Raw genomic sequence first — 22,714 nt, forward strand, 5'->3', positions numbered from 1 at the left:
GTGGGTCAAGGTCACAAAATACTCCAGGCTTCTACCGTCTGAGCCTCACAGCACTAGAGGAATGGGAAAGCTTCTTGGTCCCGACTTCGGGACCAGAGGAGAACTCTGATTGGCCGTCTTGGGTCACATGTTTGCAACTGGAACCAATCACCAATCGCTGTGGCCAGTGAAGGAGTGCTGTTCTAGGAGAGTGCGGGCTTGGGTCATGTGACCTGGGACACACGTGACTGCTGCTGTTGAGAACCAGAACCATGTGGATGGAGGAAGAAGGTTCTCCAAAACTATATGTATGAGAGACAACTTCCCCAGAAAAAAAGGGAAAAAGGGAGCCAGGGCAGAAAATAACGCTATTGTCCCTGCAAACATCTTCCTTCCGGTTTTCTGCCTGCCTTGCAGGCTGACTAGGAATCTGTGTGTTCCGTAAACACCATTTCCGCCAGCAGCTGTAGAGTTGTGGACGGAGTGGGGTCAGTGAGGGCCTGGGTTTAGACAAGGCGAAGATCAAATTCCGGCTTTTTCTGGCTGTGTTACTTTGGGCTGGGTAAATAACCTCTCTGTACTTCAGCATTGTAAAACGGAGATAAAAAAAAAAAAATCTACCTTCTAGGACAGTTATACCTAATGAAATCAAAAGGACTTTAATAAATGGTAATTACTATTTTCATAATAATAATTATTAATGTTTTGGGAGGTGAGGTGGGTGGTCAGGAAGGGACTCCAAGAAGGGATTTTAAGACAGATTCACGGTGTTAGAGATGAACTAACCCAGTTACTTCATTTTACAGATGGGGAAACAGAGGCCCAGCAGATGGCCGAGCTTGAGGTTAGTTACGTGAAGTACTGAGGAACTGCAAAGACGAGACCTTTTCAGGAGGCCGCGTCTGGAGCCAGTTAGCCCCGCCAAGAGCTTTCAGAAATTACAAGGCCACAAAAATGCTTTTTGGCTTGCAGCATCCGAATGGGCCCCACCCATCTTGCTTAGAGTCAGGCCTCCTTTTTCTCACTACTGGACCCTGTGTTGCCAGGCTGGTGAGTATGAGTCTCTCTCTTTTTAAAAATAATTTGTTCTTGAAATCATTTAGAATGACTAGGTCTTTTTGTATGGGAGTTAGAGCTTTGAAAGCCTTGGTTTATGGCATGACCTTTCCCTACTACTCCTACATTTTCCTTCCTTCCTTCCTTTTTTCCCTCCGCTCTTCCAACACTGAAACATTTCAGGGCTTTGTGCTAGGCACTGTGCCAAGGGCGGGGTCAAAGAATCACTCATTTGCACATTTACAACATTTCTCAAGTTCATCTTATGTGCCTGGCCTTTTGCCAAGGACCCTGGGCACTTGGGATGCAGCAGGGAACAGAACATGCTTCGTTTCTGCACATATGGGGTGTACAATCTAGTATTTCCCATTCTAGAAATTGTGGATTTAGTCTGGGTTGTGTGTCCTTAGTGAGAAAGGCTGGTGTGGGGCAAGGTGGACAGGTGGGCAGGACCTGAAGTTATTTACCTAGGGGCTTGGAGTTGGATGTGAGGGCAGGGAGCAGCCTGGAAGGGGTTTCTAGCAGGTGAGGGCCACACCCAACTCATGTTTGGGAGGGGCACGCATTCCTTCCCCCACTAGACTAACCTGTGTCTCTAGAAGTGTCCATTATTTCTCCCTTGTTGCGGTGATCACAATTACAAAAGAAATAATTGTCTCATTGTTAAATTTCACTTTTTGTGTGAGATTATAAGCTCTGTGTAGACAGGGCTGGGTTGGTCTTGTTCATTTTTATGGCTCCGGTGTCCAGGACAGTGCCCTGCACATAGACTGCACCATAAGTAGATATTAGTTGAATTACAAAATGAGGTTCAACTCATTAGAGGGACAATACAGGGACTGTATTGAGCAACAATGGAGGGACTGAGGAACTGACTGATTGAGGCGGGGAGTGAGGGACGAGGGAGCGAATGAATGAGTGAATGAATGGATAGATGAATGAAATGCCAACCACAGTGTTTGGACTGTGATCGGACAAGCAGGCCTAAATCCAGCTGATGCCACCTGCATTTTTCAAGGTAAACCCCCCCTTCTGGCCTAGTCTCTTAATGGCCTTTTCAGCAGGCACAGGCCTTATAAATCATGTATTGGTCTTACTCCATGTCGGGTGGAAAATCATTTTCATCACTGTGTCCACTCTGATCGATTGCTCTTGGTTGCGTCGCTAGAGCTCAGTGTTTGAGGCACCCTGGGAGGCTACTTGGGGCTCTGTGGGGAACTCTAGTATCTGTTAGTAATGTCTGCCAGGAGACCTTAGGGGAAACGGCATCACCTGTGCTTCTAGTTGGTTGGCTTTGGGCCCCAGTGGCAGATTTCCCCTGGCAGTGGAGCTCCTTTGAATCCTGAAACCAATTTCTGTCTCATTATTAGGAGAACTTGCTGTTCTTTGAGGATGTGGCTGACCTAAAATATCAGTTCTGTTGTTCCTGCGTGGCGTGAACTATGTGAATTTCATCCCTCTCTCCTCCTCCTCCTTCCCTTCAACCCTGGTTTCTCCCGGGCTTGATCACAAGCCCCTTGAGGGACCACTTAGCCCCAGCCAGAGAACTCAATGCACAGATTCAAGAAGTTATTTAGTCTCCTGGGCTGAAGCCAGAAAATAAATCAACTCCTCTAGGGAGAATTTCTCAAAATGTAGCAGCAGGAGGATCAGTGGGAGCTCCCAGCTAAAAATCCGCTTTCTGGAGCTCACCTTCCTCCCTTACCTCTTGGTTAAACATCAGGAGGTGGCATCATCCCTAAAAGGCAGTGGATGAGGTCTGATGAGGACAGTGATTTCCCCAGTGTTGTAAAATGAGCCAGAGGCGGGGAGGAGGCCTCCGTGACCTCCCGTTCCCAGTTCCCAGTTCCCTTCAGCCAAATGCTACTCCACTTATTTTTAGCACGCAGCAAGGAAGAAGCGATGGGCCAGCACTAGGGCCGTGGATTTCTCATCTCAGCTGTGCTCATTCTTACTATACAACTTTGGGGCCTCAGTTTCCCCAGCTGTAAACAGAGTCAGTTAGCCCCATCCCCATCACACTTTTCACTGGTAGAACCATCACCACCACCAGCGTTCTCATCGGCATCATCTTCATCACTATTTTTACCATGACCATCCCCATCTTCACCAGTGTCGCCAGCGCCCGCCATCATTCCCACCATCCTTGTCCACCCCCACCCCCGCCATCATCATCCTGGTAACACTCACTGAGCCTCCAGTATGTCCCAGGCACTCTGGGGCATGGTCTCCTATAACCTGTGAGACATGTATGTACGTATCAGTAATACAGACACGACTTGTCTCATCGGGCTTTGTGGCTTGCACTTGACAGATACTGTGTTTTTTGCAGATGGAAGGTTTGCGGTCACCCCGCCTGGTGCTGTTGGCCCAGCGGCCTGTTTCACTTCGTGTCTCTGTGCCACATTTTGGTAATTCTCATGACATTTCGAACTTTTTCATCATGGGTCCATTTGTTGTGGTGATCTGTGATCTGTGATCACGACTCGCCGAAAATTCAGCTGATGGTTAGCATTTCTGAGCAAGAAAGTGTTTTTTGAATTAAGAGCTGTACATTTTTTTAAGACATGATGCTGTTGCCCACTTCATATGCTATGGTATCGTGTAAACATAACTTTTAGAGGCACTGGAAAACCAAAACAGTCATTTGACTCTTTATTGCGATGTTTGCTTTGATGAGGCCGTTTGGAACTGAACCCGCGATGTCTCCTCTGTATGTCCATTATCCTGGATTCCCAGGCGAGGACACGGAGCCTCGGAGAGAGGAAGCCCCAGTTTCCCAGTGAGTGGTCAAGCCTGAAGCAAACCCAGGCTGCTTTTGCTCTTTGCAACTAAATCATGAAACTTATCTGAATGATCTCTTTAAGAGATCCAGATTTTAAATCCACCCCAGATTTTAAAAATCCTGGTGTCATTTTGAGTTTTGGCCTCTCCGGGTACAGACGGAACACCCGATGATTTCTTTTTTTTTTTTTTTTTAAGATTTTATTTATTTATCTGAGAGAGAGACAGTGAGAGAGAGCATGAGCGAGGAGAAGGTCAGAGAGAGAAGCAGACTCCCCGTGGAGCTGGGAGCCCGATGCGGGACTCGATCCCGGGACTGCAGGATCATGACCTGAGCCGAAGGCAGTCGTCCAACCAACTGAGCCACCCAGGCGTCCCCACCCGATGATTTCTTAAGAACATGTTTCTTGGTCGAATTAGGAATATGGGGTGACAAGGTTATTTTATGGAGCTATTGTTGGGGAACTTCCCTGACTCTGTCTAGGGGAAACTGAGGCTCAGAGGGACACACCTTGTCCACTGCCATACAGAAAATTAGGGACAGTCTTAGAAGCAATTCAGGCTTCCTTAGGCAGGGAGAAAATTGGCAACAAATCCATCGGCTAGTTTTCCCCATGCTCACAGAGGTGAAGAATTGAAAGGCAGGGCTTGGAATCATGGGTCTGGGTCCAAAATCTTGCTGTTTTATTTAGTATTTTATGGTCTTCATTGACAAGTGGGCCTCAGTTTCCTGACATGTAAAATGGGGATCCTAGTGCCCACCTCACTGTGGGACTGTAAACATGAAATAAGGTGTTCAAGGTACTTACTTACTGCTGTACTTAGGACATAGGAAATACTCACTATACTGTGATTATATTATTATAAAGCAGTGTAGTTTATAAATATATATTGTATAAATGTATTATCCCTCTTTCTTGCATTAAATTAATTCCAGTTCACAGCATTTTTATCCCCTCTGCCCATCCTTTTCCTCCAAGATACCATTCCACTGGGAAGAAAAAGACTCATAAAAATGAACTGAACCCAGAATTCCTTTTTTTTAACTCAGCCTACAGATTTTCAGTGCAATAAGGTGATCCACTATTTGTGTTGCAAGGTTTTTAAGCATACGTTTTGAAGCAAGGCCTCAAAGAAGATCCCTGGCTTACATCTGTGTGTGGCTGAGAAATTGACTTTTTCCCTCCTGGTCAAATTATTAATTAGTTGCCTTATTGACTAATTTCTAAGCACTCAGTCAAATTGGGTAACCCATCCAATTTGGACGGGAGAACAGCAAAAAGCTTTAATTCATCCATTTTTCAACGGGAGGCATGTCATCGTCTGGCAACTGGGCCTCAAAACCTCCCCCGAGCGTGGAAAATCCAGGGACAGTGAATTTTGAGAAGTTTTATCTTCATTCCTTCCTATAGTTAATTTCCTACAACTCCAGTTTCAAGATGGAAAGAGCAAGCTTGAAAAGCTGTGACCTCTGTCAGGATTAAATATTCATTGTCGAATGCCTTCTCTGACTTACGTACTTTTGCCTCTGAGTAATAATGTTTAGGTGGTTTTTGTGTGGTTCCCGTATAGGTTCTTTGTCATCCAGACCAAGTTGACGTCAGGAGCAGAAGGGGCTGTCCTAGTAGCGTTTAAATCGCGGTATTTTTATATAGTTACTTGCTTTTAAGATCCTCCTTTTCTCTGATGTTTCCCAGGAGGAAGGCAGCGGATATTGTCCGTGTTGTACAAAGGTAGGGATTTTAAGGTGCAGAAAGTCTGAGCTGTCTTCTGAAGAGCGACAAACACTTCCCCAACCGCTCCTGTTGGCAGAGATCCTAAAACAGCCTTTGAGAGCGAAACAAAGACCAGACATCTCCTGGTTTGGTTTGTCGACCTGACCTGACTCGGGGGCAGGTACTTTCTCTTTCCCCTCTAGGTAGCACCAAAAAGGCAGTTTAGTTCAAGGATCGGAGCCAATGAGTCCCCTCTTTTCCCTAACGGAGTAGGGTGGTCCAAACCCCAGCACCCTCTTCGAAATCCTCCTGGGGAAGCCAAAGCGAACAGGGCATGGCCAGCGGGCTTTCTGTCTGGGGGGGAGCTGCCTGGCACCACCCATCCATTTCAAACATGCTTTTGATTTGTCTTTATTGGCTAGTGAAAAGAATCATTTACTAGTCAAGAGCCAGGCAGTGACAAAGGAATTCAGGTAAATTAGTTTCAGTTCTTACGTAGACAGTCCTCCTTCTTTGGAATTTGAGCTTTAGAAAATAAAGCCTTCTTACCACTGATTTCCTTCCCCCCTCTCCCTTAAGCCTTTTAAAAAGGATTTTTCTTCCCTTTTAAATCTCTTCAAGAAAGAGTTTCTTTTCTTTCATACAGAGGGGTTGGGGGAATTAAATTCACCAAAATATCCTAACATCCGTGCATGCAGAAAATTCAATGAAATCCAAATTAGGTGCATTTAAAAAAAAAAAAAAAAGCTTTTTTGCTGGGACCCTTAAAATAGGCAGACATACACCGAGAGCTTCAAAGCCCATTTTAATAACTAACTACTTACCAGCTCAAAGAGCGACTCACAGCCCCTTTCGCCCCAGCCCCGATACTTAAAATGCAGTTAAAGTTTAAGCTTTTAGTCCCTGAAAGTAGCAACAGTCAACTCGTACAGAAGCAGCGTCCATAAAATCTACAAGCCCGGTTTTCCATTACTCCGCTGTAATTAACAACCCAGTAGTAAATTAATGATCTGGAATCCACAAATGGTGCGGAACTGGGGCGCTAAAACATTTAGAGAGGGCTCCTGACAGCGTGTTGGGCTTTAGAATCTGATTTCGTAACTGGAACTTTCATAAAGGTGTGACTCCCTAACGGTTAATGTTTTTCTGGGTGCACTGACAAATACGGGGGCTCCCCCACGCCCAGTTCTCCACACTTACATTCTGTCTGTCTTTTGCTTTTTATTTGCTCCATATCCTTGGTGGTTTTCCTCAGCTTGGAAGCCCCAGGATTCTGATTCTTTTCCTCTCTTGTTAAGTTCTCTTCTGACTGAAAAAGGAATTCAGTTTCCCCAGAAAGCATTTGGTCACTGGGGTTAAAATACAATATATACATTTCAGGTGGGGTGAAAAAAAGTACCAGAAAAGGTAAAAAATATACATGGAGAAACAAAAGGACCAAAAAAAAAAAAAAAAAAAAAAAAAAGAAAGAAAGGAAGAAAAAAAGAAAGAAAGAAAAATGGCAACCCTGTAAGGCCGGGGAATGTTGTTTAAATAACAATTTGGTGTTTAGACAGGAGAAGAGTTGGCAGTCAGGAAATTTGAGGTTCCCCCAGACATTCTAGGCTCTCAACTCAGTAAAGGGGTACAGTGGTGTGAATTTTTAGCAGAGCATCAGTCGAACTTTGAATTTCCTGGGTTTTTGTTGGATCGTATCACAGTGAAACATTATAGTCTTTTCCCCCCAAATATATATCTAATTTCCTCTACAGAGGGCAAAAAATATTTTTCCCACAAAGGTACAAGAAAAACACACATTATCTTTCCCAATAGGGCATTATCTATTATTGGGTATTTTGAGAACTAAAAAACATGCACAAAAATAATGTCCCAGACCCGTTTATTGTGTTTTGTCAGATTTAAAAAAAGCTGATTTTGATTTATTATTTCATGTAGATACTGTGTAGACGTTCATGTTTGACATTTCCTGAGAAATATTTCCGTTTCTGAGGTCTCTCTCAAAAAAACAAAACAAAACAAAACCCCCCAACCCCCCCCAAAAACAACACACACACACACACACACACACACACACACACACACACACGCATATTTTAAAAGACTTTAGGTTCTTTTTCTGTGTGTGTGTATTTGTGGTGACAGATGGGGGGAGGTGTTTTCTAAAGCTCTTCATGTTGAAAATGTTTATTAACTTAAAAGAGTTTACTGGGAAATTATGAACTTATAAAAGACAGACTTTTCTTGAGAGTCAATTGCTTCCAATAATCCTTTTTTTAAAGCCATTTTTCTAGTCTTTCTTCCTATAATTACCAAATGTTTTAAATGTAATTATACCTTGACGTATCTTGTGATTTAAAATGGACCTTTGAGAATGATAGTAAAGTGGTTTTGCGTTTCGTAGGTCAATAAAATCAAAAGCAGTTAAAAAAAATAAGTATACAACTGGATTTGTTATTCTTTCAAAATCAGTCATACATATAGACCTTTTCCGAGGGGGTGGGGAGTGAGGGGTGGGTGAAATTTCAGATTGGAACGAAGTTATAACCCACATCAGGGAAATCGGCCCTTTAATGAAAGAAATGAAAAGGACTTAATCACCCAAGCCCCTCCAAAGTGACACTCCGAATTACATCAGAACTCTACCCGGTAATGCAAAATGAGAGCCTTTCATCTGAAAAAATGAAATACCTAATGATTTCAATGAGTTTGTACCTCCCCAAATTTGAGATCTGCATAGAGCATTGATTTCTTTTTTATCTCAAAAATATTTTGGGAAAGGACTCTTTTCCTCTGTTTTCTGCCCCCCTACCCTATTTTGACATGAAGGTAATTTGTTTTCTCTGGAAAAGATTGGCGGGGGGTGGTTGAAGAAGAGCAGTGTAGTTCTAGAAAATACCAAATGGCATTTCCCAGCTATCTGAGAATATTAACGTTTGAGTGGGTCAGACCTGCCCAGAGGCAGAAGGCATAGCTTAAGATCATTTTTCTCAGCTGAGTTTTAATGATTGAATGGATTTGTCTGGTGGGGGGGGGGGGGAAGGAAAGAAAAGGAAAAAAAAATGATTTAAATCTACGAAGAGAGCCTAATGAACTAGTTAACATTCTTAGTATCAGGAAAGTCTAACCCATTCATAAATAAACAATTTTAAACCGCCTTTAACCACATGCATACACTCTCTCTTTCAGCTCCCTTTAGCAATTTGGAGTACAGGAGATTAAAGTCTTTTGGAAATTTCCAAGGTCAGACCTCAACTAAAATAGGATTAAGGGGGTAAGGGGGAAGGAAAAAAATAAAAGCACGAAGAGAAGGGTTTTATTCCCTCTTGCCCCCTTCTCCTAACTATCTGAAATAAATCGGAAGTTATTTCTTGAAATCCTCCTTTTCCCTGGCCAGAGGCAGCTCTTCAAAAGGTTCTGAGATTGTTTAAAAATTTTCCGATTCCCTCCTGCCCCCCTCTTCCCTCCCCATTGTAAGAAAAACAAGAAAAGAGTGGGGACGTTAGTTCAAGCTGGAAGTTAGGGTCCCTTCCAGACGATACTCCAGGGGGCACTGTGACATTAGGAACTTGGGCTGTAAGCGTGCTGGTTTGATCACTGCTCAAAGAAGAAAAATTCTTCAACTTTGCAGCCCGTTCTCTCCTCAGATGTACCAAGCCAGTATTCCAACAAAGGAAATGAAAAAGGGAAACTAACTATGTATCCCTTCTTTCTGTGTTTTATCCGTAATGCTTAATTTCTGCACCAAGGACACAGCTTTGAATAGGAGAACACACAAAGATAAAACAGCTTGGTAAATGTTTTTCCCTTTCTCTCTCTCACTCCCCCCCCCACCTTGTTTCTTACCCTCCTGTGTGTATTTCTTTCTTTTCCACTTCCCCTTCCTTCACCTTCCTGTCTTGCTCCTCCTTTCTGATGCCTGTTCTACGACTAAACAACCAAAACCACCACATCTTTCAGTCTACCTTGGTTGCATTTCTTCGTGTTCTTAATTTGATCCATTCCTTTTAAAAGTCTTCCCCGATCCTGCTTGCCCGTTCATTCATCAGATTTGAGCGAGGAACAGCTCTCTCAGGACATTTTGATAGATCTGAACAGTAATTATGTAGCAACTTCAAAGCAAAACTGTTTATGTGCATTTCTCTTTTTCTCTATCTTCTGTGCATGTTCTCTCTTTCTCGATCCTAACCCCACTAAATCCAAACAAAAAATCCTTTTCAAACAGGGCAGAAAATTGGGTTGAAGTTAGCAGCTGGTATTTCAAATGTACGATGATTGCGGAAACCTCCCCAAATTTCTGGGGAGGGGGGAGTGGGAATAATGAAAGAACCCTGTAAAGAAATAGAACTTTTTTTTTTTTTTAAGAGAAAAGAAATAGAACTTCTTATTTGACTCATTTCAATTAAAAGTGTTATTCGATCATGCCTCAAAATTTCAACATGTTAGACCAGGGACCATGAATAATATGTAGTGGTAAAGAGAGAGACTCAGACATATATTTAATTAAGATCTGTTGGAACTGAATCGGGTGCTGACATATCCTGGTTCCTAAAGTGAATGATTTGGTCCTAGCAAACTTGTGCCTTTAAAAAAAAGGCTATTTTACCACAGAGAGCAAACATTTTAAATAAAATCTTTACATCTTAAAACATTAAAAACAAAAACCCACCCAATTCTGCCTTTGTGTCTGCCTTTAAATAATCAGGACCGGGTTTCCAGGTTTCAAGGAAATAAAAACCCATTCATTCAATAACATAATGAACAGCAAAGTTGGATGTTTCATTGACGAAATGTTTTCCAGGGATTTTGACTTTATTATAAATGAGGTTTTATCTCAGGAACTAAAAATACTGGAAAGGAAGGAAATCAACGAAGGAGCTGAAAATACTAGGAACTCTGAACAAATCCTCCTCCTGCAGAAAAAACTGAAGCTTGTGGGTGTCTCTAAAAGCCTGAGCAAAGTACAAACAAAAGGAACTATTAGAATCCCAGTGAGTTGTTCAGTGTAGAAAGCTCATGTACATCCAGCCGGAGTCCTGGCTTTTTTCCGGAGTGGGCAGTTCTAAGCATGGAGATGGAAACACGAACGTGTGTGTATGCAATTTGTACGGTCTTCCATATATTTGTCTAAACTTATGTGAATGATCATTTAGGCAGACTTGCATACGGTGCAGATAGAGAGAGAATATCTGACTTTTGAATGTCATCAACACGCTTCCTGGCGAACATTACAAATAAAAATGCGTCATGGGTTCTTTTGAAGAAAGGCGTCCCTTTCCCTTCTGTCAGTTTCACGAGCCCACAGTTTGGAACCAGAAGGAGCAGAGGCAAAGTAAAACTCTAAAGAAGCACATTTTGTTTTCTCTCTCAGAATTGGCAAAATTCTTTAAGAAGGAGAATCTCCGGTATTTTCTCTGGATTTTAATAGACTCCCCAAAATGTAATAAAAGAAATGAGCCCATACGATCGTAAGTAAAAATGCTTATTTTCCCGTGAAACGTATCAGCCTAGTCCCCCAAATACACCTTCATCAGCTGCATTCTTGCTCCTTTGGAAACGGGCTCATTCATTTCAGTTTTATTTTTTCCCTTTATTTATTTATGCCTTTGTTGTGTTAAGCGCTCATAAACTTGCCGGGGATCATAAATCCCTTTGGAAATTATGGCACGCTGATTTAGGGGTCCTGATTATAGGTGTGTAAAACCAAAGTTCCCAAGACTTTATTATTATCATTCACCAATATAACACTGTAACAACAACCACCACGACGATAAAAAAAAAAAAAAGGCAATTATAAGCAGAACCGATCGCTCCCAGATTTCTGATTTTCCTTTAAATGCTTTAAAAAAAAAGGTTAAAGAGAAGGAGGCTTTATTTCTAAATGCCTATTACAAAAAATAGGATATTAATAGCAATAACCATTTGTTCTCATGCCTGAAGCTACCATCAAGTTCTTTTGGCAGTTTTGAAATGGGGGGACATTTAGTTGTGTGGGCAAAGCAGGACGCTGTGTTATGAAAATGGCCAGCAGATGGCACTCCACCCCTGGTTACTGTGGCTGGGACGGCTCTCGGTGCTGTTCTCGGTGGCAGGAGGAGGGTGTGGACATGCACTTGGGGGCTGATTCTGGATAGGCAACATTACCATCAAGAGACCTTGAGAAGGAGGAAATTCAGCTGAGGAGCTATCTTTGGAGATTGTGGGGCTGGCTGGCTTTGTGCGAAGGTTGCCAGAGCTAGAAGAGAGTCATTTATCCCGGTGTGGATGTCTTCCGGCCTGCCACCGTGGAGCAGAAAATGAGCCTGTGACTCTGGGATTATCCAAATCCTTGTAGGCGTTCAGGAAAAAAAAAATGGATTCTTTGGTTAGTGGTATTATTACAACACCTTCCCATACCCTGTGGCCATGCAAGGCAATTTGGTTTTTCTCAAAGCTTTTAACCAAAATTTTTGGTTAAAAATTTGGTTAAAAAGCAAAGACCAAGCAAGATATACCATGTACACAGAGTGAAACGATCTGAACCGAAGCGGGATGCATGAGTTATCAAAGGATTTTTCTTGGCCACTTCTCGGTGTAAGAGGCAAGGCAGAGGAGCATGGTTTAGATCCCCAAATACTGTAATTTGGTCAACTGATGCCGAAGGAATCTTCGTTACAGAGCGCTTGAAATTGGACAGTCCTCCAGATTGGAAGGGGTATTTGGCCACTGGGGCCATACTCTGGGGAGCAAGGGGAAGAAAAGGAAGTTTTCATTTTCGTGGAAGCTCCAAGGTTTTCATAACATAGCTTCCAAATGCAGTAGAAAACCTCAAGAAATGGGAACTTGGCCAATCAGAGCCAAAGAGGCGAGTAACCAGGAAACAGGGGCTATCAGGAATGTATTAGCAACAGAAATAACACAACTCCTTCCCTGATGCACCCTGGAGGCCCTGTAAACCAGGTCTTTGTCTGTGTGCGTTTGCCGGGGCTCTCCATTTCCAGAAGACAGAAACATCTATTTTTGTTCATTCAACGCACTATTTTAGGATTACCCAATCTGAGTGAGAAAAGATGGTGGTCTTACGCAAACCATTACTCAGAAAAGGAACTCACTCCGATGCACTCGTAAGAATTGTTGGTGATCGCTACTTTGTGGCCACCCGGAGCCACGCACGGGGTTTGCTGTGTATCATCTCATTTAATCTTCGTGAACCTTCCCGAGAGGGCCTATTATTATCCCGCGCTAGAGACGAACCTCAGAGGGGTTAGGTCATTTGCCCAAGATCACACACGATCCTGCAAGATTTGAAGGCAAAATTCAAACATCGGGGAGAGGGAGATTCAAACAAAAATAGCTACGCATGGTTTTTAAGCATACATTTTGAGGCAAGAAAGCGTTTTTTCGGTTAATGAGGAAAACTCATGGAGCCAGAAGTCCCTCACAGTTCCTAGAGTGATGGCCCCGGGAAGAGAGGTTAGAGGTCCCGAGAGAGCAGAAGTAGCAACTTCCTGCCCTACAGAGTCTCCAGGCAGGTGGGCCACGGCAAGTCCCTGATAGTAGAAAGACACCAAAGCCCATTTATCTGCTAAGTACCACGGGTTTGAGCAAACAGGGGCAAGCTGGAGTTTTCCTGGGACTCTGAAATTCGGAGGGAAAAGACTCTCCTGGGTTTTAAGCCTTTGCCACCCGGTGCCCGCTGCCTGTTTTGTTCTCGGCTCTAGCTCTCTGGCAGTTGGCTGGGCAGAAGCAGCCAGAACCCAAAGCCGAGGAAAGCGAGCACTCCTTTCAAGAATCTTTACTTTCCTACCTTCTTTGCCTTCTTTTGTCACGCTGACCTTCTGTATGACCTTGAAGCCTCTTTCCAGGTGGCTTGTCTTGGAAGCTGGCTCTGCTGGTTCAGACTGTGGGATAAAGGCAGTTTGCTCAGAGAACTGTGAGCAGTCCTGCCGGGCTGGCATTGCATTGGAGGTACAAGCCGATGGCCCTCTTGGGACCACAATGGGGGACATTTGGTCTTCCGTGCACCCTGAGACCGTGGGTGGGGGTTCACACTACGCTCAGGATCGTGTTCTGCACTTTGCAGTTCAGCCCTTTCAATGAAGAAGAATCATTCTAAGTGTGCCCTCTCTCATGTGCTTCCTACCTGGATGCTCTGCTGCCTCCCCTGTTCATGTATTTATCCTGTTCCCTCAACTGTTCACTGACGGTCTTGTGTGAGTCTGAGACTCACTTAAAGCATTCACGGAGGGTGATAGAAAAGGGGGCATTTATAATAGAGCCGTCAGTGCTGCAGGGGTCCGCTGTGAGGGTGCTGGGAAGGGCACTTAATTCAGTTCTTCCAGTGGGGCTGGAGGGATGGAGCAGGGTAGGCTTCCTGGAAGAGGTGACGTCCATCCAAGACCTGACACCGAGTAGAGTCAACCAGGTGAAGATGGTGGGACACAGAGAATGTTTCAGGGAGATCCAGAGGAGCTCATGGGGAAGGGAGGAAGCAGGATGCTGGAAACTGCAGATAAGTTCCTTAGCTGGAGCCCTAGAGGGGCAGAGTTGAGGTCAGAGAGTAGGCAGGGTTCAGGTCTGTGAGCCACGCATTATCCAGATGGCAGTGGGGAGCTATGGAAGAGTTTAGGGCGAAGGGTCGACTCGGCCCACTCCAGCTCTGCCTCAGTGGATTTGAAGAACTGTGTTTTCTTACGGAATATCAGCTTTCCAAAATATAGATGCCCTCTCTGCTTCACAGTGACGGTAGCCCCAGGCTCTAGGATCATAGAACGATCAAACCGAGCCAGGACACAAGGGCCACAGTGTCCATCCCAGGAGCCATAGACATCGGGAAGAAATACAGCAAACCCAATGGAATAGTATCTTAGAGACTGTTCTCAGTACTATTTTGGTGGGGGTAGGTGAAGCTAGATGTCAATGAGAAATGATTTTTGGCAGTTCACAGCAAAGAGTCTATGCTGTTCGATGAAAGAAACAGATTTTTAAAGACACAGATTAAAAAAAGACAGGGAGGTGTTTTTTTTTTTTTTTCTCTTACCCCCTCCCCAAAAAGGACCTTCTACCATAAGCATCTTTTTTTACAAAGGGAAAACATCTTGCACGTTGTGACCGATTTCCCGTCTGCCCGGCTGTCCTTCTCCCGAGGAAGTAATTGGGGGAGAAAGGTCTGCAGAGCAGAAGCTTTGATGTTGGGGGGAGGGGGGCACCTTTTCAACAAATGTCCGCCGCAGACACAGTGATTGAGAAAGGCACATCCGTTTTGGAAAAAGCCTGCTAATTAAATGAATGTTTTCAACTGGAAAGCATGTCTGAGCTGTTAAGATACATCCCCGATGAAGCTGGAAGGAATGCTTCAGATGTTGGCCTGAAACGAGCGTTCACGTACCTTGGCCTCTTCAGGCCCTTGATGTTACATCTCGCTCATTCGCTCATTCATTCGCTCCTTCGACAAATGTTGAGCTCCCTGGTGCCTGGCCCTGGGGTAGGCACACTCAGCACTGGACAAGGCTGCCACGGGAGCTTTGTTGTCTAGTGCACAAGACAGAGCTTCCTTATGAAGCTTCTGGTGTCTGGCTGACACTGGGTCTTCGGAGACCCATAGGACGTGGGTCCCAGGCCCGTCTCCCTTGTGTATTTGCTGTGGGACCTTGGGCAGTTGCTCAGCTTCTACCAAGCTCAGTCTTTCCGTCTTGGAAATGGTCCTGACAACGGTGCCTGTCTTCCAGGGAGCGAGTGAACAGTACATGAGATGAGGCCTGGGAAGTGTTTAATTTAGTATTTGATCCATAGCAAGATCTTGACATAGATGAGTTATGCTTATTATTAAGACCAAGGACATCTACGTATTTTTAAAATTTAAATTTATACCCGGTGTGAAGAAAAATCTAAGAGATACAGAAGTCCCCGAAATAAAAGTTGGAGGCCACCTCCTTCCCCTACAGCCAGGGCCACCTGTGTATCCATGAAGGCTACAAGTCACGGCCCACCCCACGTGGCCTCAGTGTGAGAGAGGGATCTGTTGACTTACTAGTCCACAAAGTCCTGGGTAGATCTAGGCTCACGTGGCTGGGTCCAGAGCATCCAAGCAGACCGTCAGCTTCTGTTTCTCTGAAGATCACTGTAGCGTTTTCTGTGCTGGGTCGTTCTTAGGCAGACTCGCCCTCCTGGCCTACAGATGGCCCCAAGGCACCTCCAGACTGACCTCCTGCCAAAGGAAAGAACGTTTCTTGCTCCTGGTTCTAGGCAAGGTCGTGGCTTGGCTCTGATTGGCTGGCTTGCATTCTGAGCTTCCTGGCCTGCTGGGAATGCTGTGCTCTTATTGGCCAGGCCTGGGTCACGTGTCCATCACGGGAGCTGGGGAAGGGATGGGGGGAGTCTCCCCATCCAAATCACCTGGACTGGAAGAGAGAGCGAGAGTGTGGGAATTAGCTGTGGTTACATGAAGATGGAGTCTCATGTTGCCAAGACCTGTAGATGTTGATCATGGACATCCCTGAGGCTGTACTTTTGTTAACCCTTGGTTACACTCTGGTGTGTGCACTTGTGGACTTTTCCTTTATGTGGATATCTTTCTCTAGTACTATCTGCTGTGTGTGCATATCTATAATCATGTATGTGTATATATACACATATTCCCCAAATGGGAAACTTGCTTTATCCATTTAACAAATGTATAATTATGCCATGGCCGCCTCAGTACATTTGGGTGAATTGTGTTAATTAATTAATTAATTTTTAAAAATATTTATTTATTTATATATTTGACAGACAGAGGGCACAAGTAGGCAGAGAGAGAGGAGGAAGCAGGCTCCCCGCCGAGCAGAGAGCCTGATGTGGGGCTCGATCCCAGGACCTTGAGATCATGACCTGAACCGAAGGCAGAGGCTTTAACCCACTGAGCCACCCAGGCGCCCCTGAATGGTGTTAATTTAAATAAGATTTTTAAAACATGAAGAATCCTTGAGCTCATTTAGCCAAAGTGCCTCCAGTTGGCGGATGGGGAAACTGAGGTCCTTACTCTTGCTCAAGGTCATACAGTAAGTGACTCTATTCTGACCCTTAAGCCGTGTGGCCTTCTTCCTGTTTAAGCTAATGCCCAGTGCCTTCCATGAGCCCTGGGCAGCTGGGGTCCATGAGGGAGCTGTGCACAAGAGATACGGAGGACATCAGAGGAGAAAAGCTGAGTTTTATTATGAAGAGGGTTTTTTTTTGGGGGGCATCTGCCTTCGTTGACTGTTACTGTATACTGAGAGCTGGATCTAGCTGGTATTCTGAGGATGGTAAATATTGAGCAAGAGAGTCTTTGATGAGCCTGGAAGTAAATGATAATTACTGGTAGGCTCATGTTAAGGGGGAAAAAAAATCTGTGTGTGTGTGTGTGTGTGTGTGTGAGTGTGTGTGTGTTTTCTCCAACTGATTTAGTTGTGGGGGTGAGTAATCATGCACACAAGTCTATAAAGAATTTCTCTAACTAGGTGTTCGCGTCCTGAATTTTATTAATGGAAGAAGAGCTCATTATACCATTAGTTGTATGTGGCTGTTTAAATTAAAAATAACCAAAATTAAAAATTACCTTTCTCATTCACTAGCCCCATTTCCAGTGGTCAGGACCCACAGGTGGGTAGTGGCTCTGGTGGTCAGCAGTACAGGTACGGAACTTCCCTCTAATCGCAGAAAGGGCTGTGGGGCAGTGCTGCAGTAGGTCAGTGTTTCCTAAAGCAGTATCTACTCTTCCCTTGCATCTGAACCATCTGGCAAGAGGGTGCTTTGTGAAAGGAAGAGATCCAGGCTCCACGACAGCCAGATGGCACCAGAAGCTATTGGGAGATTGGCTGGGAATCTGTATTTTTAAAAAATCCATCCCCCAGGTATTTTGGATGCACATTTAAGTCAGAAGCACAAAGAATGACAGAGAAAGATAAAGGCAGAGAAAGATAAAGATAAACAAGAGGTAGGCTGTGAATGTTTGAAGGGATCCACTGCCTATTACAGTTGGTCTACAAGGTCATGGATAGATCATATCTGAGTTTGTCACTCCATTGTCATGGAAACCTTCAAGGACGTACTCATTATGAAAAGTTCATTGAAAGGATTTGCTTGGTGGGCTTAGGGGAGGCGGTGTCATGAAATTGGAAAGGAGGACCTGATCTGATCGATGGCTTCTGCCATTGCACAGTCTGTTCACTCAGGCTGGAACAGTGTTCTCCCACCCATAGGAGAGGTGGTTTCTCACGACTACTCCCATCATCCGGCAGGCACCTCCGCAGATCACTTGCCTTCAGAGAAGTTTCTCCCACCAGCTCATCTAGGTAGGATCTCCCCTACCTCCTTGTTTTCCACCCCTGAGTTGGACTCGCTTTTGTGGCTTTGGGAAGAAGAAAAAGGTGCATTTTAAGAGAGACAGAGAAAGCTTGATGATGATAAGGACAGGCAGGCAGAGGTAGAGCAGCAAGACGGAGAGAAACAAAAAAGGGAGGAAGACAAAGACGGAGAAGCAGCACAGAGACAGAATGAACAAGAGGGTGCATGCGACACAGAGAAAGAGAGAGCTCCCCCTCCCCCCTCTGCAGTACAGGCCAGAGAGCGCCGTGATGAGCGAGGCACCCCTGCTTCTTTTTCTGGAAGGTACCACTCCCTCTGAAACTTAGACTTTTGGGGACTCCCAGGAAAATGAAATGTAAGCCCTTGGCGGCTGATGGCCAAACTGGCACCATCTAGAGCTGGGCTTTCCGCGATGGTGGCTTCTCACCCCCGTGAGGCTAAACAGATCAAAAGGACACACTCCCTTCCTTCTTCCTTCCTTCCTTCTTTGCTTTTTTAATGCAGCTCCTAGAAAATGTCCAAAGGTGAATGTGGTTTGTATTGTTCTTCTGTTGGAGCTGACCTAGACCTTCACACTGTCCAGGCCCCATGACTGCCTGGATATTCATGCACTGAACAGTGAAACAGGGCAAGCCACCCTCCCTCTCACTGGGTGGGAGGCCTCAGTCCACCCCCACCCCTCCGCTCCCCCCTGCCTTCCGTGGTTGGGGGAGCCCCATCCATGGCTCATCAAGTGGCAGTGGGTACGAGGCCCCTCTGAGGCCACCCACCCTCCCCGATGTCCCGCCCGGGGCCCTGGGTGTGCACTCTTCAGGGCTGTAGCCCTTTCTTGGAAGCGCCGAGCTGCCTCTTGGAACAGCCACTCACCAGGTGATTCTTTGTGGCTCCGAGTTCATAAGAGCTTCTTTAGAAAGCAGAAAATGTTTCAAGTGAGTTCGGAGAGATGAGTGTATTTACCGGAAAAAATATTTTGCTCTTTGTCAGCCCTCAATTATATCTGACTGCACTTTTCTGTCTGAGCCGAGTCGGAGGAAAAACAGTTCATTTAAAGCTTGAAAATACTCATCCTCTCTCTTGTTCCGCCTCTGTCTTCCTCTCAACAGCAATGTTTGTGTTTGCCTCAAAGCCTGCTGTTTCCACTTGGGCACAACTTCTCTCCTTCTCTCCTTGGTTTGTTTTCCAGAACAATCTTACCTCCTTTTGGCTGTGTTCTGCTCTGGTTTCTGTATTTCAGTCTATTTTGTTCTAATCATCATCATCATCATCATCATCATAATGCATGATGATCTGTGTGAGTACTACTGTGGGATAGATTCTGTGTGAAGAGTTTTGCCAACTTTATGTCATTTAATGTCCCACAGCTTCAGCAAGTGGACACTGTCCCCATTCTGTAGATGAACTGAGGCTCAGAGCAATAAAGTGTCTCCCCCATCCAAGGTCTTGCAGCCAGCTAGAGATGGAGCACAGCTTTGGGTCTAGTTCTCTGGCCTCCAAAGTCTATGCTTTTAACAATTCATGTCCTCCATATGTCCATACCAGGACCACATGTGAGGACACTGAGGCACAAAGAGATAAAGATTTGTAATCTTTCAGGTTCAGGTGTTAGCAGACCCAACTGACACTGGATTTCACACAAAAGGAAATGCAATGTAATTGAAAGCCTGACTCTGGGGGACGGGAGGGGTTCAGGCAGTGTTGATCTAGGAGCTCAGTGTTTCTAAGAATCTGATTTTACCAGGTTAATTTTCTGAGAGACTCAGAAAACACTGTTTAGCATGGACCGCTAATCCAGCCCTCTGCTAGATTCTGGATATGGATAAGATCTGGTTCCATCCAGGGAGGTCTCAGCTCCTAAAGAGACTGATAGTTAAAACAGAAAATCCTAATAGAGCTTGGTGTCTGTTCTCTCTCCCAATGCCCCCTTAGATACTTCAACACTGCATTACAGATACAGTTACAGATACAGTTGAATGTCCTAGTGAACCCCTCCATGCTTCCCTAATATGTAGAAGAGTTATAAATGAGCCTGCTCCAGATGCACTGTGTTTGGAAGCCTGTAATCTTATTCACCTGGCCCCTACCCTCCTGCTCAGGGTCTCCTCTGCACTAGTGTGCTGCTTTTTGAGGAATTCCGTGTGGTTTTCTGGGGTCTATGAAGCCAAATTTTAAAACTACTTTTTTAATCATTAAGTTTTCGTATTGGACTATAATGTACATGCAGAAGAAACACACATATCCTAAAGCAGAATCCAGTGAATTTTCACAAAATGTTTGTGTCCTTGGAAATAACACCCAGATCAAGAAACAACATTCCAGTCTCTTTCCCACTCTTGACCATGCCAACAAGAATGTTGCATCCCGCTTTCAACACCATAGATTAATTTCACATATTTCCCACCATATGCAAATACTATCATGTAGTGTGTGCTCTTCTGGGGATAGGGTCTTGAATTTGACGTTATGTGTGCATGATTTCTGCATTAATTTTCATGGCTATATAATATTCTATTTTATGACTATCCCATAATTCATCAAATTGATCTTGTATTGTTATAAGTAACTAGGTTGGGGGTGCCGGGTGGCTCAGTGGGTTAAGCCTCTGCCTTTGGCCCAGCTCATGATCTCAGGATCCTGGGATCAAGCCCCACATTGGGCTCTCTACTTAGCAGGGGCCTTCTTCCCCCTCTCTCTCTGCCTGCCTCTCTGCCTACTTATGATCTCTCTCTCTCTGTGTCAAATAAATAAATAAAAACAAAACAAGTAATTAGGTTGTTTGTAACTTTCGCTTCCTTGTTTTCCTTTTCTTTTGTTTTATTTATGGGGAATCATTGTGTTTGCCCAAAGCAACAATATTGATTAGACTGTATAGCTTGGAAGCTCAGAAGATCCAACTCTGGCTTGGTCCGGACAGTAGTAGGTTCATCAGCAATGTTCAGAGGACTGAAGAGAAGGCCGAGGAACCAGGTCAGGAGAAGTCATGGGCAGTCAGGCAGTCCTACCAGGGAGTATTTGGCAGTACACAGAGACAGGGCAGAGGCTGGGTGGTCCAAAGCCCATGTCCCCTCTGGTGCACCTTTTAGCCCTGCAGGAACCTGGGGTTGAAAGAGGTTTGGGGGGAAGAAAGTTCTTCTTGGTAACCCAGAAATACTGTATGGACCGGTTTACCAATTTCTAAGACTGCCTCCGGGTTGTCTCCCTGTGGCATGTCCCAGGATTGAGATGCTGGGTAGGCAGAGTTCTCAAACTTTTCTTCTCAAGGGTTTCCATGGATATCAGCGGAGTGTGACAAGAATCTCAGGTGGACCTGAGGGTACTGTTTTCTGTTTGTCTTCAAAACCTTGGGCTCGGTTTTTAAAAATATGTGTGAACGTTGCATTCCACTCCATGTATATCTCTGTATGGCATAAGAATAACTATATTTTCTAAATTCTCAAATAAGTAGATACTAAAGGACCCCGTTACTCAAAGTGTGCTATGTATACCAGCAGCCTGGGTGTCACCCAGAGCTGCTCTATCATTCATTCACTCATTCATTCATTCAACAGAGATAAGGTGCCTGTCACATTTATAGCCACCTTCTGCTTAATGCTGGGAAGCACTGATGATGGTGACAGAGATGACTATGAGAAAAGAACATTAAATAGGCAGGTATTAGGGATGCCTGGATGGCTCAGTCTGTTAAGTGTCTGACTCTTGGTTTTGGCTCAGGTTTGTGAGATAGACTCCCATGCTTGGCTTCCCACTCAGTGCAGAGTCTGCTTAAGGTTCTCTCTCTCTCCCTCTCCCCTACTCATGCATGCTCTCAATCTTTCTCTCAAATAAATAAATCTTCAGAAAAAATGGTCAGATATTATCCTAAGCTCTTTGCCTATGCTCATCTATCTAACCGTCATCAAGAACAGCCCTAGGAGACAAATTCCACCATAGTCTCCATTTTGTAGGTGAGGAAACTGAGGCAGGGAAAAGTTGGCTAACTTACCCATGATGACACAGCAGAGCTGAGATTCAAACCCATGAAGCCAAGCTCTGGAGTTCCTGTCTTCCATCATTCTGTTCTAAATAAGACAGGGAGACCCTTCCCACCAGCACTTCAGGCCCACTTTTCCCCACAAAATTTCTGGGATCTTCCATCCAAAGTAAATGTCCTGATCTGAGCTTCATATATCAAATTGTTCTCTCTTCAGTGATTTGCTGGGGACCCAACGAGGCACAGCTCTGTGGGCTTATTCTCTGAGGATGATGACAGCCTCAACTGCTCATGCCTCTGTTTTCCCACACAAGCTCTTCCTGCCTGTAGAGCCCAGGCCTCCCTCTATCACTGGTCCCTGTGTTGGGACCTCTTGTGACTTTACGCTCATCCTCACTGCATGGTGTTTCCCTCTCGGGGTCGTCTCCTCCTTCCCTTCTTGCCTGGCACTTAGTCCATCTTTTCAAATACCACCCCAGCTCCTAAGGCTCTTGCTGACTTACATGCACATGCACATGCACATGCACACACCCACGTTCACTCACCTGTACACGTAGATGTTCATGCACCCTTACACCCGTCCACTCATAGCCTCCTACTTACTACGTACATACAATACTGACACACACACAACACACATCCATCTATCCAATACACAGTCACTTACATACTGCTCATTCACATACAGTCAAACGTTTACAGAAACACACGCTGTACACTTTCCTTAACGCACTCACTCAAACACACATTTATACATACACACACACACACACACACACACACACACACACACCAGCAGATTCTCTACTATAGACATACACTGGGGCCTTATTGGCTGCCATTCATAAAGAACTTTGCAGTGATATCAGAAAGGAAAAGTTCTAATGAAAATCAGATCCGGTAGTTATAGGAT

General features: G+C 44.7%; 1 long non-coding RNA gene across 3 annotated transcripts in view; it reads left to right on the top strand.

Annotated features, from left to right (window-relative positions):
• The first annotated feature begins 235 nt into the window (after positions 1 to 235).
• Positions 236 to 22,714, top strand: part of LOC116572203 — a 91,637-nt gene continuing 69,158 nt past the window's right edge. For 2 of the 3 annotated variants that reach the window (XR_004278160.1, XR_004278162.1), the window contains exons 1-2: positions 236 to 648; positions 786 to 1,029. This is a non-coding gene — a long non-coding RNA (uncharacterized LOC116572203). Of the gene's footprint in view, positions 649 to 785; positions 1,030 to 17,701; positions 17,856 to 22,714 lie in introns of those variants that run through there. The other variant, XR_004278161.1, reaches the window with a different exon arrangement.

Source organism: Mustela erminea, chromosome 13, assembly GCF_009829155.1.
Source record: "Mustela erminea isolate mMusErm1 chromosome 13, mMusErm1.Pri, whole genome shotgun sequence".
NCBI lineage: Eukaryota > Metazoa > Chordata > Mammalia > Carnivora > Mustelidae > Mustela > Mustela erminea.